The sequence below is a fragment of the Mobula hypostoma genome, chromosome 11 (assembly GCF_963921235.1).
Source record: "Mobula hypostoma chromosome 11, sMobHyp1.1, whole genome shotgun sequence".
Classification (NCBI taxonomy): Eukaryota; Metazoa; Chordata; class Chondrichthyes; order Myliobatiformes; family Myliobatidae; genus Mobula; species Mobula hypostoma.
The window spans coordinates 60,627,962-60,646,100 of record NC_086107.1 but is presented as its reverse complement, the minus strand read 5'-3'; the positions used below and the strand labels follow the sequence as shown (position 1 = coordinate 60,646,100).

At 42.0% G+C, this 18,139-nt stretch overlaps 1 protein-coding gene across 3 annotated transcripts in view; it reads right to left on the bottom strand.

The window, feature by feature from the left end:
* cracr2b (calcium release activated channel regulator 2B) overlaps nucleotides 1-18,139 on the bottom strand; it is a 173,274-nt gene that overhangs the window by 139,722 nt on the left and 15,413 nt on the right. Inside the window, exon 2 of one of the 3 annotated variants that reach the window (XM_063062164.1) lies at nucleotides 9,278-9,349. The exons of the other annotated variants lie outside the window; for them this stretch is intronic. The gene's annotated coding sequence lies outside the window, so the exon portion shown is untranslated. The remainder of the gene's footprint in view (nucleotides 1-9,277; nucleotides 9,350-18,139) is intronic. 3 annotated transcript variants of the gene reach the window in all.

Genomic DNA, 18,139 nt, shown 5'->3' with positions numbered 1-18,139 from the left:
ATATGAACCACAAGTTCCCGTGATTTATCAGCACACTTCAGCATCTTATCACTTACTGTATACATCCTATCAATATTTACTTTACTTTACCTCACTGTACTTTACTGTCGCCAAACAATTGATACCGAGCATACAATCATCACAGCGATATTTAATTCTGTGCTTCGCGCACCCTGGAGTACAAATCAATAGTAAGTAGTAAAAATTTAAATTATAAATCATAAATAGAAAATAGGAAAGGGAAAGTAAGGTAGTGCAAAAAAACCGAGAGGCAGGGCCGGATATTTGGAGGGTACGGCCCAGATCCGGGTCAGAATCTGTTCAGCAGTCTTATCACAGTTGGAAAGAAGCTGTTCCCAAATCTGGCTGTATGAGTCTTCAAGCTCCTGAGCCTTCTCCCGGAGGGAAGAGGGACGAAAACTGTGTTGGCTGGGTGGGTTGTGTCCTTGATTATCCTGGCAGCACTGCTCCGACAGCATGCGGTGTAAAATGAGTCCAAGGATGGAAGATTGGTTTGTGTGATGTGCTGTGCCGTGTTCACGATCTTCTGCAGCTTCTTCCAGTCCTGGACAGGACAACTTCCATACCAGGTTGTGATGCACCTTAGAAGAATGCTACAGTGCATCAATAAAAATTAGTGAGGGTTTTAGGGGACAGGTCAAATTTCTTTAGCTTTCTCAGGAAGAAAAGGTGCTGGTGGGCCTTCTTGGCAGTGGACTCTGCTTGGCTGGACCAAGTCAGGTCATTTGTGATATTGACCCCAAGGAACTTAAAGCTTTTGACTTGTTCCGCTTTCGCACCACCAATGTAAATGGGGTCGTATGGTCTGCTACTCCTTCTGAAGTCAACAACCAATTCCTTCATCTTGCTGATGTTGAGGTATAGGTTATTGTCTTCGCACAATGCCACCAGGTTCTTAATTTTCTCTCTGTACTCAAACTCACCATTACCCGAGATATGGCCTACAATTGTTGTGTCATCAGCAAACTTATATATTGAGTTTGATGGAAATTTGGCTACACAATCATGGGTGTACAGTGAATACAGTAGGGGGCTGAGTACACAGCCTTGTGGGGCACCGGTGCTCAGAGTGATTGTAGAGGAGAGCTTGTCCCCTATTTTTACAGCTTGGATCCTGTCTGTGAGGAGGTTGAAGATCCAGCTGCAGATCTGAGTGCTAAAGCCCAGGTTCTGGAGCTTAGGAATCAGTTTATTTGGAATGATGGTATTAAAAGCAGAGCTGTAGTCAATGATGCCGAGCTGTATGGGTCCTAATGCCCTTCCCTTGGACAACATTGGTGTCGTGGAGAGGGGAGACTTGCAGAATGGGCAGCTGCTAGTCTTCCATACAGCCTTGCCCAGGCCTGCGCCCTGGAGAGTGAAGACTTTCCAGGCGCAGATCCATGGTCTCGCAAGACTAATGGATGCCTTTAAGTCAATGAAAAGGGGCCTTACATATGCTTCTTTATTCTCCAGGTGTTCTAAGGAGGAATGTAGGGCCAGAGAAATGGCATCTGCTGTTGACCTTTTGCTCCGATAGGCAAATTGCAAAGCATCGAGGTTGACCGGTAGGCTGTGGTTGATGTGTGCCTTTACTAATCGCTTGAAGCACTTCATAGCGATTGATGTCAGAGCCACAGGTCGATAGTCATTCAGGTATGCCATCTTGCTCTTCTTCAGCACCGGGATTATCGTTGCCTTCTTAAAACACGAGGGGATCTTATACTGAAGCAAGGAGCAGTTGAAGATGTCAACAAACACTCCAGCTAGCTTGCTTGCACAGGCCCGGAGAACCCATCCCGGGACGCCATCTGGGCCCGTCACCTTCCTTGGATTTATCTTCAGGAAGGCCCTTCTAACGTCCACCAGGTCCGGTTCATCTGGTGGGGGCGGGAAGTTTAACTTCCCAAACTGTGATATTATTGTAAGATGAGTCCAACTGCTCTCCGAGTGTAGTGAAGAAAGAATCATAAACACGAGAAAATATGCAGATGCTGGAAATCTAAAGCAACACACACAAAATGCTGGAGGAACTCAGCAGGTCAGGCTGCATCTATGGAAAAGAGTAAACAGTCGACGCTTCGGGCTGAGACCCTTCATCAGGATTGGAACAGAAGGGGAGGTTAGAACAAGGTGGTGAGGGGAGGGGAGGAAGAAGTACAAGGTGGCAGGAGATAGGTGAAACCGGGAGAGGGGGAGGGGTGAAGTAAAGAGCTGGGAAGTTGATTGGTAAAAGAGGAGGAAAGGGCATCAAACAGGAGAGGACAGAAGACCATGGAAGAAAGGGAAGGGGAGAAGCACCAGAGGGAAGTGATGGGCAAGTAAGAAGAGTAAGAGGGAAACAAGAATGGAGAATGGTGAAGTGGGGGTGGGGTAAATACCAGAATTCGAGAAATTGATGTTCATGCCATTAGGTTGGAGTCTACTGGACAGAATATAAAGTGTTGCTCCTCCAATCTGAGTGTGGTCTCATCCTGGCAGTAGAGGAGAGCACAGGCTGGCCTGTCAGAGTGGGAATGGGAAGGAGACTCGGAATGGGTGGCCACCAGGAAATCACGCTTTTTGTGGAAAGATATTCCTAGAGAGTCTCCATCTTCTTCTTAGGAGAAGCAGACTGTCCTGTACAGGAGTAGGCAAAATAATACAGTGAATATCTCCACAGGTCCTTTCATTTACAAAAAACACAAGGTTACTTGAAGAACCAGCAATCCTCCAAACACTCAACCAAGCGAAAGAGACAATAATCTATCAAAACGGGCAAATGAATGTTTATTCAATCTGTCCTCTCTCAGTCTGACACAGTAATCTGTTCTGTACTTTGGAATGCTTCCTGCAGGGTGATTCCCTGCAAAATTCTCCACTAATGCAACATTACAAATGGAAGCAATATTAGATGTTACTGTGCTTGTTTCTCTTCTGGGCTGTTTTCAACCAATAGTTTATTGGCATAAAGAAATCAAGGAACTCAATACAGAATAAAAATAATTCTGTGTCAATATACAGGCTTGTTAAGTATTAAGAACTCTATTAAGTGATTACTGGAATTTAGAGCTATAATTTATTTCAACGGGTTAATTATAAATTTGGAAAATGAAAACATAGAATTATAACAGTGTTACAAAAGAAGTTTAAAAGAGTACACACAGCAAGTTCCACATGAACTCTAAATAAAGCAGAGTTTGGATTTAGATTTGAAAAAAAGACAGAAATAGTAATTATACAAACAGTAACTGAAACCTAGGTGACTTTTTAAAGTGCTGCATGTAGCTATTCTAATTTTAAATACGAGAATATATCTTTTCCACCATTCCAGTTCTGATTAACTTCACTAACCTCAGTTGTTACATTAGATTCTTTGCCAAAACACACACAATGCAAAACCTTTTATTTAAAAATAAGTATATATTTTCCATCTTGGCTCAATAATGATAGGAGACTGAATTAATTGTAATGGTTCTGTTGTGTATGGGCATAACCAGCGACTTAGGGATGCTACGTTATAGAATGAAATGCCTCCTTCAGTTCATCCCCAAACAATAGCAGTTTGCAAGTACAATTTCCCCACACCTCCCATCCATCAATAGAACTTTGCCCAGATTCATATTCAAAATAATGAATCATTAAAAACCTTAACTGTGCCAATAATATTCAAGAGCTGATGTTAGAAACACAAATTAACTGGAAATGCAGAGCATGGCAGACAGCCTCAGTGGGAAGAGAACCAGAGTAAACCTTTCAGATCAATGACATTTCATCAGATCTTACTGTTCAGATACAAGGTGTTAACAGTTTCTTTCATCACGGGTACTGCCTGACAGAGAATATCTCCCATGTTTCATGTTTTACACACTTGCTTCCTTGTTTTGTGTATAGAATAAAAGTTCATCTTTAACCTTCACTAAAAATTACAAAGGTGCAATGTTATATACTTTGCAGAGTCTTAAAGCTGATTATAAACATAAGAGATTCTGCAGATACTGGAAATCCAGTGCAACAGGCTTAAAATGCAAGAGGGAACCCAATTGGTTAGGCAGCATCTATGGAAAGGAAAATAGTCGATGTTTTGGGCCATGATCCTTCTTTAAGTCAATTCTCTCCCCCACCCACCTAGTTCCACCTATTGTTCCCTTTCATCGCAGACTTATTCTGACTTCTTCCTCCTTACTCTGCAGTCCTGATGAAGAGTTTCGGCCCAAATCATCGACTGTTTATACCTCTCCATAGTTACTGCGTGACCTGCGGAGTTCCTCCTTCGTTTTGCGTATGCTGCTTAAGTACAATTGCTTCTCAATGCATGTTAAAACATATATATTGCAGTCAGTGTGCTAAAAGCAGATATTTACCAGATTTCTCTGATTATTATGGACTCAGGTGATCAATCTGTCAGGTGGTTTTAAAATGGAATATTCTCATCATATCAGGTGGCATTGGAATGGCAAATTGATCTTACGTTTTAGAGTAATGATTGATTCACATGATTTGCTGAGTTTGTCATGCATTCTCTACTTTTATTTCAGAATTCCACCATCTGCGGCAATTTAGTTCTATCAAGGTGTTTTTTTTAACATGAGTTTTAATTACTATGATCATGTTGTACCATGTGATGATTACACTGCAGTTCCAGGAATAAACAGTTTTGTTTTTAAGATGGTGGAGTGTGCATTTACCTGCAAACAGTTCAGATAAGCTGTACTTGGAGAAATAAAGCATATGAAGTCATTGAAATTATTTGGATGCAAGGAAACAACTTGCTTAAAAATTCAAAAGTGCTTCTCCAGCCAGAAGGTATTCAAAAAAGTCAGAACCCCTTATTTTTTTTATAGACGCTTGGTCAAGTTGATATAGATTTGTCCCACATCTGCAACTTCCTCAACATGTCTTGAATGATGTACTCTCACCGACAGCCTGGCAGAAATGATGGCTATTCATTCAACACCCAGAAGAATTGGGCATTCTCTGCAGACATGGAGTGGAACATTTCCAGACTGGATATAATTAGTATATTAAGCACCATTGTTGACCCATTTTCTTAAAGTTTGAAGTTGCTCTTTTAAGACTTAGGCTTGTGCTTGTCTGTCAATTAGATTAGATTAGATTAGATTATGAGGACACTCAGTCCTCGTTTATTGTCATATAGAAATGCATGCATGCATTAAGAAATGATACAATGTTCTTCCAGAGTGATATCACAAAAAAAACAAGACAAACTAAAGACTAACACTGACAAGACCACATAATTATAACATATGGGTACAGCAGTGCAAAGCAATACTATAATTTGATAAAGAGCAGGCCATGGGAATGGTAAAAAAAAGTCTCAAAGTTCCGATTGACTGCCGATAGCCCCCGATAGCAGGCGGCAGAAGGGAGAAACTCTCTCTGCCATAAACCACCAGGCACCAACAGCTGTCGATGCATTGAAAGCACCCGACCACAGCCGACTCTGAGTCCGTCCAAAAGCTTCGAGCCTCCGACTAGCCCTTCGATACCGAGCATCGAGCACCATCTCTGCTGAGCGCTTCAATCCCGTCCTGGCCACCGAGCAACAAGCGAAGCCGAGGATTCGGGGCTTTCCCCTCTGGAGATTCTGGATCACACAGTAACAGCAGCAGCGAAAGAGCATTTCAGAAATTTCTCCAGATGTTCCTCAGTTCTCTCACATCTGTCTCCATCAAATCAGGATTGTTCACGGCACCCTACTTGACAGATTACAGATATCATTCACCGGAGTGACCGCGCAAGCTGCGTCGTGCCGCCATCTTCTCCTCCTCCAATATTTCAATTTCCTCAATGATGGGTTACCTGTTTGCTGCTGCCCAGCTGATGATATTTAAGAATTAAAAAGGGGCTTGGGATGGAAAGTTCAGAATCCAGAAGCAGATTTCATATCACCGGCAGATGTTGTGAAATTTGTCGTCTTTGTAGCAGCAGCACAATACAATACATAAGAATAGGAAAAAATGTAATTACAGAAAACATATATATTTATTAAATTTATTAAATATTTATTTAATATATATATTAAATAGTAAAATTAGTAGTGCAAAAATACAAATAAAAAAGTAGTGATCTAGTGTTTATGGGTTCAATGTCCATTCAGAAATCAGATGGCAGAGGGGAAAAAGCTGTTCCTGAATTATTGAGTGTGTGCCTTCTGACTCCTGATGGTAACAACGAGAACGGGGCACGCCCTGGGTGATGGGAGTCCTTAATGACAGATGCCGCCTTTTTGAATATCTCCTGCGTACTACAGAGACCACTGCCCACGATGGAGCTGACTACATTTACAACTCTCTGCAGCTTATTTCAATCCCATGCAGGAGCCCCCCCCCCACCCCATACCAGGCGGTGGTGCTGCCAGTCAGAAGGCCTTCCATGATACCGCCGTAAAAATTTGCGAGACATCAAGCAGGGAATGCTAGCTTCTCAGGAGAGAGTTACCATGCTTTTGAAAGTGCCGAATAATTTCAAAGCACATATTAACAATGAGTCATCGAGGTGAAGTTTCTTTTTCTCTCCCAATACTCATCATTTTAAGGATTCATTTGGTAATTGTTCACTCTAAAAGGAAATTTACAGTATATAATTAACCTACCAGCACATTTTGCGACATGGGAGTAAACTGGAGGAGCCAGAGGAAACACACAGTCACAGGAGATCACGCACAGAGAAAGGAGGAAGCCTGTGGTATATCTGCCGTGCTCAGACTGAATGGCAGAGTGGGCTGGAAAAACCGAGTGGTCTAGTCCATGCTCCTGTTTCTTGGTTTTTGATTTTGGTTTGTTGGCGTCACCTATACCAAGATACAGTGGAAAGCTTGTCTGGCATACTGCTTGTACGGATCAAATCAATAAATGGCATTGAGCTAGAATAAGACAAAGCAATAACAATTCAGGATGAAGTGTAAAAGCTACCAAAACTTGCTGTGCAGGTAAATGATACAGTGCAAGATCAGAATGAGGGAGGCCCAGAGTCCATCATATCATACAAGAGTCTGATAACAGTGCGATAGAAGATGTCCCTGAACCTGGCGATGGGTGCTATCCGGCTTCTACTCAGTGGGAGAGGGAAGAAGAGAGAATTCCTGGGGTGGCATTCACAGAAGTTGTTTTGTTTCTTCCATCAGGACTCTCTGGACAAATTCCAAAATAAGCGAAGTCAACTTCACAGCTGGGAATTACAGCCAACCTCCATCGGGAGTCTCCAAATTTCTAATGATTCACTTGATGGACATTTTCCAAGCTTTGATTAGTGTGTCTTAAAGGTTTAGAATTCAGGAAGTTTCATGGTTGTATTCCTCAGCTGTGGATTTCCCAGCCAGACCTTAAAAATCTGAAGATATCCTGAGTCAATAACGTGCTTTTCCTCAAGTGATAAAATAAACCAGTGTTGATAAAGCAGCTCTCACGTAACTTTTTAAATGTTCTTAAGAGCTTCACAGGCAATGGAACATTTCTGAAGTGTAATCAACGTGACACAGTAGAAGGTGCAGCAGAGAATCGGTTCAAAGCTGGCTCTCACAAAGAATGATGTGATTATCTGTTCTCAGTGAGGCTAGGAAAGTGATAAACCTGAAGGACATACAACACCACTGATGACTCATTTAAAAGTAGTGACATGGATCTTTTGCTTGAAAGAATTAATGAAGGCCTTGGTTTACTGTTCCATCAGAAGGCACCCCTGGCAGCAGAGCAGAGCGGGGTGGCCTCGCCAGTGCAGCGGGCACTCCCTAATGCACTGGTGTCATCAGGTTTTGTTTAAAGCCTCTAGAATGGAATTGTACCCACAACCCTCTGACTCAATAGCAAGTGAGTTACTCTAATGGTGCCAGCTAGTGAGTGCAGTAATAAATTATTTCTCTGTGTTGTTCCTTCCTGGAGGAGGTTGTGTACACACAGATGATATGTTTCCCTAGAAAATAATTCAGTCAGTAACTGAGGCAAGACTAATGCCCTGCTGTAACTTGGTAATATGTAACTGTTGCCTCAGAATGAATTCCTTTCCAGTAGGTACTGTATTTGCCCAGTTCTTTGAAGGAAGTAACGCACACACACACACAAGTTGCTGGTCAGGTCAGGCAGCATCTATGGAAATGAACGTACAGTCGACATTTTGGGCCAAGACCCTTCTTCAGGACTGCCTTGAAGGAGGAAGTGCCTTGACACACATCTCCCCAAAAAATAACATTAATTATTTTATCTTAGCCACAACTCCATTTCCAACATTCATTTTCTCTCAAAAGGCCTTTAAAATGTATCAACTTTGAACTCTCTGCTCATCATCTCTGTGCCACAACATTTGAACCCTTCTCACTGGCTTTCCAACTTCTTCCATGGACTTGGCACAATCCACAATGTATCTGAACAGACCTTCGTCCTTCCTTTCCTTTCCATTATCTAAGGGGCATTAGACTGGCACAAACAGCAGGGAATGGGGATATATGGACTCTGTGCAGGCAGATGTAGAGTTTAAGTTGGCATCATGGTTGGCACAGAGATTGTGGGCTGAAGGATTTGTTCTGTATTCTATTAGTCCTTTACTGCTTGGCTGGGTTTGAGCACCCATTTACATGCCATTTTCTTTTGGTATACTTCGTTGAAACCCAGTCCCTCAAAACTTCACTTTTAAAATTGAGTAGAGCCATTCCTAGTGGCTCTCAAGTCATCTAATATCAGCTTTATTGGTACAGACAAATCAAAGCCTGTTACAGATTGGGAGAGAAGGAATGAATATATTGGAGAGAAGGAAGAGAGGGTACATGGGGCTGATTCGATCTTACCCATTCTGAAGGCAGCTTCTAAAAGCGATTGCTTAGGAATATCCACTGTGATGTTTCATTGTCCTTGCCTTGCTGCTGAGTACAAATTGTCTGTTTTATACTGTCTCAAAGAATAAACTTCAAAGTTCCCTATTGGCCGTAAACTGCTTTGAAATGATGTGAGATCATGGAAGGTGTTGTTTGAAGGCAAAGCTTTAGCCCTGTTTAAGAATAGTGTGAATGTTTGGACATTATGCACTGATCTAATGGGCAGAGTTGTATTAATGGCCAGATTTACTTGCAATCAATGTGATATTTCAAAAATTGGTAGAAGAAACTAGCTAGACTAAATATAAACTGAGTCGCAAAGGGTAACCTCGGTGCAGAGTCAGCACTCTCACCTTGAAGAGACAGATTGTTGGTGCCAAGTTTGTTTTCCTAGCACTTCTGAGGACTAATTTAAATGAGGGCTAATTAAAAATTAAAATACTCACAACCTCCAAGGAAATAGGAATTCACCTCAATTCATCAGCAGGTTATTTTTCCAAAAACAGGACACTTGATTGAGTATAAGTTGATGAACCTGTTATACTAAATTAAGGAAATTTCTTCATTAGATTTCATGAGAAGTAATGTATCAGAACAACTGGTTTACTCAAGATAAGACCATAAGATACAGGAGCAGAATTAAACCATTTGGCTCATCAAGTCTGCTCCGCTATTCGATAATGTATGATTTATTTCCTTCTCAATCCCATTCTCCTGCCTTCTTCCTGTAACCTTTGACACCCTTACCATTCAGGAACCTTTCAAACTCTGCTTTAAATATTCCCAGTAACCTGGCCTCCATAGCCACCTGTGACAATGAATTTAACAGATTCACCACCCTCTGAGCAAAGAAACTCTTCCTCATTTCTATTCTAAACAGATGTCCGTCCATACTGAGAATGTGCCCTCTGGTCCAAGACCCTCCCACTAATGGAAGCATACACTCCACATACACTCTCTCTAGGACTTTTTATATCAGTACATATCAATGAGATGCCCCTCATTCCTCTAAACTCTAGCAAGGATAGCCTCAGAGTTATCAAACGTTCCATAGTGGGAAACAAACTTTTAGAGTTGTGTTGTAGGTGGATATACCTAATTTGTCCCTAAGTCAGTTCAACACTTTGGATCCATTCCTTCAGATTTATCATGGAGCCGGGGAGCCTGCTGCACGAGCAACAACTTCCTCTCCATAATGTTCTGCCCCGTCTTTGTGTATTGGCTTGCATTTCATGTAGACAGCTAGGACACATTATCCATGTTCGATCCCAACCAACAGAGGGCCTCAGAGATTTAATCTCTATCCTTCATTAGCCTGTGCATATTTTGTAGATGTGCTATATCATAATTTGGATGAAAAAAATGAAGGGTAGTTATATAACCAGTCTCTTGCTAGTCTTCTGTTTGTTAATCATTTGGGAGGTGGCCTTTTATCATTGTTCATTTGAACTTCAACCCTAAAGAAAAATATTTGTTGAGCAAACTTCAATGACGTGTGATCTTTGGTACTACCAGTAGCCTGACTCTAAGTACATAAAGAGCAGGTGAGCATGTGCAATCCTGTGAACAACTGGGTCCTGGGTGCTGGGCTCACCATTCTCAAATCAATGTGCTAGTCAAACAATAGCTGAACATCAGGAGCTGTTTAGAAGGCTAACTATTGGAATGAAAGAACACTCATTATTCAAACTATTTCCTGGTGAATATTCTTAAAATACTGCAGATTTTTTCCATTTTTCCCTAAATGGTCTTTTAGAACAAGTGAAAATGTGTTAAGCTGTTGGAAAGAGAGAGGGAAGGAGTTGAAGTGGTGTGGGGTGTTAGATTTTTGTTATGCACAGGCAGCTGAAAATGTTTATGAATATAGTGATGATCATGTCAATATTGTGGAAAGATGAAATGAAATCATTCGAAGGACTGTTTTCAATGACATTTACTATTGAACGTCTGCAGGCATTCTGACCTCTGCAAGGGACTGGCAGCTGTTGGTGGACCTCGAAAGGCAGCTGAAGTTCCCCAACCATATCACAGCCACCACCCTGCGGCCAGACATTGTCCTAGTGTTTGAGTCTACTAAGCAAGTGGTGCTGCTGGAGCTGACAGTCCCATGGGAAGATCGCTTGGAAGAGGCCTTTGAAAGGAAGCTCTCCAAGTATGCAGGACTGGTCAGCAACTGTCAGCAGGCTGGATGGAGAGCGAGGTGTCTCCCAGTGGAGGTTGGTTGTAGGGGATTCGTAGCCCATTCCTTAGTTAGAGCCTTCAGCAATTTGGGCATCGAGGGAGAGAGGAAGAGGAGAGCCATCCGCAGAACCACCGATGCGGCAGAGAGGGCCTCAAGATGGCTGTGGCTCAAAAGAGGGGAGCCATGGAGTCATAAGTAGCTAGCCATCTGGACACAAGCTGGGGTCTGATCAGCCCCGGCTGGGTCACCTGGAGGAAGGTGTATGATGTTGAAAGACCCGAAACACCCGATGATTCCAGGAACATCACTGAAGATGTGTCCAGATGCATCAGTAAATGTGTGTACACAGATTTTCTTATCTGGCAGTGAGCTAGGAAAATGAACTCTTTACCCTGGTAATGTTCAACTGAATCCAATACAGGCAAATCACTCTTCCCCCTCTGCCTTTCTCACTATAAAATTTGGTTGGAAAATATCCTTGTGACTGAATATGCAAGATGCACAAACGTTTTTTGGTTACGGAGCTGTATCTGTTTGTTTGCAGTTAACTCCTACTTATTCAAGAATATCTATGTAAATGCACCATTATGGGATGACCTCACTACACATTGTGCCTTGTCACTGGGTCAGATGATAATCTTTGGAAACTTCAACAAGCTTCCCTGCCAGAATTAATTACAAATAGATTTCAAGGACAAATTGAAGTAGTATCGGAGGTAAATGCAGTCTTTTAGAGGATTGACGTATAGAATCATGTGATAGAGGGGTGTGGAAGGAGCGGCAGTGAATGATTGAGTGATTTTTAACTGTGAATTTCTTAGTTCTTACCAATTTTCCTATAGCAATTTACCCAGTTTCATCTGCCCAGCATCTGCCTCATCTGGATCCACCCATCACCTACCAGGCCCTATTTCCATCACTCCCCTTCCCCACCTGGCTCCACTTGTCTGTTTATTTTATTCCCCTTCCTTAGTCTTCCACCCCCCCGCCCCCCGTCATTTCTATAGACTATCTTCCCACTAAACCCAAAACATTGACCTTCCCTTTGCCTATGGGGATGCTGCTTTATTCGGACTGTGCCGAGATCCTCCAAAGGGATGTACTTTCAATATAATTAAACTAATGCATTTTAAGAAAGTTCACAAACCTAAAGTGATAACTCTTGCTTCTCTTTTCAGAAATGCTTCCTTATCTCCTTTATATTTTGGGATTCCAGCATGCTATACAGTGCCTATAAAAAGTATTCACCCTCCTTGGAAGCTTTCATGTTTTACAACATTGAATCACGATGGATTTAATTTGGCTTGTTTTCATTATGACCAACAGAAAAAGACACTTTTGTGTTAAAGTGAAAACAGATCTCTACAAAGTGGTCTAAGTTAATTACAAATATAAAACACAAAATGCATCAGTATTCACCCCCTTTAATACGACACACCAAATCATTACTGGTGCAGTCAATTGGTTTTAGAGGTCACATAATTAGTTAAATAGAGATCACCATGTGCAGTCAAGATGTTTCAATTGATTGTAGTAAAAATGCACCTGTATATGGAAGGGCCAACTGCTGGTGGGTCAGTATCCTGGCAAAAACTACACCATGAAGACAAAAGAACACTCCAAGTAACTCCATGAAAAGGTTATTGAAAAGCACAAGTCAGGAGATGGGTACAAGAAAATTTCCAAGTCGCTGAATATCCCTTAGAGTACAGTTAAGTCAATCATCAGAAATGGAAAGAATATAACACAGTTGTAAATCTGCCTAGAGCAGGCTGTCCTCAAAAACTGAGTGATCGTGCAAGAAAGTGACTAGTGAGGGAGGTCACCTAGAGACCTATGACAGCTCTCAAGGAGTAACAATCTTTACTGGCTCAGATGGGAGAGACCGCACGTACAACTGTTGCCCGGGTGCTTCACCAGTTGCAGCTTTATGAGAGAGCGGCAAAGAGAAAGCCACTGTAGAAAAAACCTCACATGAAATCTCAGCTAGAATTTGCAAGAAAGCATATGGGAAATTACAAAGTCAGCTGGAAGAAGATTCTATGGTCTGATGAAATCAAAATTGAGCTTTGTGGCCATCAAACTAAACACTATGTTTAGCATAAGCCAAACAATGCACATCATCAAAAACACACCATCCCTGCCATGAAACATGGTGGTGGCCGCATTGTGGTGGGGATGCTTCACTGCAGCAGCCCCTGGAAGTCTTGTGAAGGTAGAGGATACAATGAATGCAGCAAAATACAGGGAACTCCTGGGGGAAAACCTGCAAGGGAACTGCGACTTGGGAAAAGATTTTTTTTTCCCAGCAAGACTATGACCCCAAGCATAAAGCCAAAGCTACACAGGAAAGGCTTAAAAACAACAAATTTAATGTCCTGGAGTGGTCAAGTCAGAGTCCAGCCCTCAATCCAATCGAGAATTTGTGGCTGGACTTGAAAAGGACTGTTCATTCACGATTCCCATGCAATCTGATAGAGCTTGAGCAGTTTTGTAAAGAAGAATGGGGAAAAATTGTAGTGTCCAGATGTGCAAAGCTGATAGAGACCAAGTTACAGAGACTCAAGGCTGTAATTGCTGCCAAAGCTGCATCTACTAAATACCTACTTGAAGGGTGGGGGGGGGGGGGCCGGGGTGAATACTTATGCAATCAATTATATTGTGTTTTATATTTGTAATTAATTTAGATCACTTGTAAAGATCTGTTTTCACTTTGACATGAAGGAGTTTTTTTCTGTTGATCAGTGACAAAAAAACAAATTAAATCCACTATGATTCAAAGCTGTAAAACAATAAAATATGAAGACTTCCAAGAAGGGTGAATACTTGTTATAGGCACTGTATCTTGCCTTTAAAGCTGTGAATAAGATTGCTGAACGTTTTATTGCATTTTCATTTCCCGGTAAAGCTATGATCACTCCCTCCCTTCACCAGCTGAAAATGGTCATTAACCATCATGTAAATGAGACCTGCCAATAGGCAATTACATCAGCCCCTATTGTTCCTATTGCTAGTGATAATTAAACTTTTCTGTTCAGGTAGCATACTTACTAATTACATGTACTTCTCAATGTCTAGTCGCCTAAAGAAAACATGGAAGGATGTTTTTATATAAATATGACATGAACAAGTTTATAACAAGAAGGTTCAAAGTTCATTTGTTGTCAAAGTCTGTGTGCAGTATACAACCCTGAGATTCATCTTCTGCCAGACAGCCATGAAGAAAAGAAAAACCTGGAACCTACTCAAAGAAAAACATCAAATCCTTCCCCCCACCCCAACTCCCAACAAGCAAACAAAAATCACACAAATGGCAAAAAAACAAAAGCAACACAGAATATAAAACACAAAATCTAAAGAGTCCAGGCATATTCAGTTCAGCTCAGATCATTTGAATCCAGCTGTGTCATTCATTATCTACCCACCGTCCAATCAAAGTCACCCAAGATCCCAACAAAAAAAAGGAGCAACTAGAAACCAGAAACACATCATAATGTGTAGTATCGAGTCAAATCCACAAACTGTGCTGATTAAATCCTGCCCAGACCCAGGACTCTGAAACAATCCTTCGGCAGCTTAGAGAGAGATGCACACAGACAGACAGAGAGAGAGACAAAGAGAGAGAGAGAGAGAGACAGAGACAGAGACAGACAGAGAGAGAGAAAGAGGGAGACAGACAGAGACAGAGAGAGATAGACAGAGAAAGAGAGACAGACACAAAGAGAGACACACAGACATGGAGACAGACAGACAGACAAACAGAGACAGACAGAGAGAGAGAGAGAAACAGAGAGGCAGACAGAGAGAGGGAAAGAGAGACAGACAGAGACTGAGATAGACAGAGAGACAGACAGAGAGAGAGAAAGAGGGAGACAGACAGAGACAGAGAGAGATAGACAGAGAAAGAGAGACAGACACAAAGAGAGACACACAGACATGGAGACAGACAGACAGACAAACAGAGACAGACAGAGAGAGAGAGAGAAACAGAGAGGCAGACAGAGAGAGGGAAAGAGACAGACAGAGACTGAGATAGACAGAGAGACAGACAGAGAGAGAGACACAGAGAGAGACAGACAGACAGACAGAGAGACAGGGAAACAGAGAGAGACCATTTGACCGCAGAGTCTTTCCTCTGGGAGCAGCAAATTAGAGGGAGAGACTGATGAACACCTGCTTGGCTTCCACTCACACCTCAATGATTTCAATCTTCCTCAACATGAATTGATGAGATATAGACTGGATCATAGGCTCACACACCATCTCCAGGCTTCGTAGCCTTTAGGCCCCACCCTTCACCGGAAACCTCAACAAACACCCTCGGACACAGCAGATCACTGAACTCAACCCAGAAGTACACGACCAAAATGTAGGTCGAGGCTTCAATAGTAGCAGAACCACATTTGAAAGAAAAAGAAGATGTAAAAGAAGTGAAAGAAGTAGTTTCGTGAACCATCTAGAGGATGTTGCCCTTGGTCGCATTGTTAACTGGCGCCATCTTCTTCCAGAGTCCTCCAGTGAAATGTGTTCAATAATGAATTTGGGAACAGCATTCCCACAAGCAGCAATTTGAAATTCAAATGATATCAATCTTGGATGCTAATTTCCCATGTTCCTCGCCATGATCTCAATTAAAAAACAACGGCTGAGACACAGCGTGTTATTTCCTCCATACTGCATTTTCAAGAAGTGATTTCTCAGGAAGGCAACATCCATCACCAACAATCCAGACATCGGACCGTGCCCTCTTCTCATTGCTGCCACCAGGCTGGAGATACAGGAGCCTGATGACCCACACATCAAGGCTCAACAATAGTTGCTTCCTATTTGCCATCAGGTTCTTGATCTGACCTGAAAACCCTAAGACTAAACGCTCAAAAATCCGCGGGTGCTGGAAATCTTAAGCAACCTGCACAAAAAGCTGGACGACCTCAGCAAGTCAAGAAGCATTTATGGAGGGAAGTAAACAGAAAAAGTTTTGGGCCGAGACTCTTCATCAGGACTGGATCGGATCTTAACATTGTATTTGCTTTTCTTTCGTCTATATATTTTTTCTGCCTCTCAACTTGCACTAATGCCATTATGTTTATTTCGTCATATGAGATATGTAATTTAATCTTACATTGTTACGTTTGTCATGTTTGCAATGTATGGTGCTTCTCTGCAAAAAGCTAATTTTCTTAGCACTTATCCCCTGTATGTGTATACCTCTGACAAACTTGGACACTGATCTTGCTCACTGATGTGTGACTAGTGTTCACATGCTTCTGACTCAAAGGTAAGGCTACTACCAAGAGAGCCACATCAATGCTTGCAGTATTTGTCAGAGCCAGGAAGGCAGTTATGAATCTATATCTTCACAGATGGGAAAGTAGAAGTTACAGGTGAATGGGTTTCAAATGGGTTCAAAAACTAAGGTAAATATTATTGCCTGACTACAGTTAAAAGAGATTAAATTGCAATCTTGTACCTAAGTGATCTTCTTCCTCCATCAATGCATTTATAAAAATAATTAATACAATAGAGATATATTTCATACGTGATTCACAGGTATGGTTTCAGCTCCAACATATTCCACAAAGTCAAAAAGATTTGGCCATCTGCCCAATGGATAAACACTTGCAATTATGAACCTTGTCTTCACTAAACCAAGGTCCTGCCTACTTTCTTGTGTATTTGTGGAAAGTCCACAGCATTGTTTTGAATCCCTAACTTTCCACCAAACCCCAGCAACATATCCCTCTATTCATTATCTAACTTCATCTTCCATATAAGATTTGATTTTAATGCAAGTGTGTAGTTCTACCACTACCCCAGAACTTCTCTACTTTTCTACTGCCCTTGCTACTTGTCCTACATCCAATATTGAGGAGTCATTTCTTCCTGGGCAACTTTTAGCACTGCCACCCCAGTATTTTTGGGTTCAATCCTGAGCTTGGGCACAATCAATGCAGAGTCTCTAATGTTCTCCCTGTGACTCCATGCATTTCCTGTGTATCCCAATAATATTCTGATAAGTTATCCAGCCACTGAAAATTCCTCCTAATGTGCAAGTAATAGGAAGAGAATCAATGGGTCATTGGTTGGCATGTAAAAGACAAAAAGCTACTGGGTTAGAGAGAAGTAAAAAAGTTGAGGAAGGGGCAGATATAAGGAGAAGTGGAATGACAGTGATGGGATTGTAAGCTTGGAGCTGACTGGACCTTTGAACCAAATGACCTGCTTCTGTGTCATAATAACTAAAAACTGGAATAAGCAGCATGATCATCATCATCCTGCCTTTCCTTGCATCCAGCAGACACTGGGTCCTGACCATCAACTCTATTCCTGCTCCTGGCTTCAGAAGAACCAGGCCATTTGCAAGTCTCTGCATCTTGTTCATCTGCAAAACAAAAAGTTGCTGACAAGAGCAAGATGTCAGTGCTGGAAATTGGAAATTAAAATGGAAAATGCTTGAAGCACTCAGCTGATCTGATCTTTGAGCATTTCCAAGATTTCCATTTATTATTGCACATGTTGTCTTCCACCTTTCCAATATCCCTGGCTCTTCCGCTACCTGAACCACCCACAAATGAGATGCTCATCATTATTACCTCCACAGGCAATTGCTCCAGCTGCCATCTGTCAATTCAACGTCCTCCATAAACAATGACTCACAACTCTCTCTCATCCTCCCTGCCCTGAATCATCCTACAAATCCTTGTGACCTCTTAATTACCCAGTTCAGCCCATCCGAATGCCATGCCCAAGCTCCTTTTTGATCTCATCAATATCTATTTAGTTAGCTTTTCATCGTCAGTCCTAAACTACATTCCTCTCCCTTTGCATTACAGTATTTTAACGTTTATTGAGATACAGCATGGAACAGGCCCTGCCAGCCCTTCGAGCCATGCTGCCCAGCATCCCCCGATTTAATCCCAGCCTAATCATGGGACAAATACAATGACCAAGTAACCTAACAACCGCTATTTGTTTGGATCATGGGAGGAAACCAGATCGCTTGGAGGAAACCCACGTAGTTCACAGGGGGCAAATGTACAAACTCCTTACCGGCAGCAGCAGAAATCCTCTCCTTTCATCCCACTCTTGAGCTCCTCTGCCTCTTCACACCCTCCATAATCCTAAAACCAAATATTCTGCTTATCAAAGCA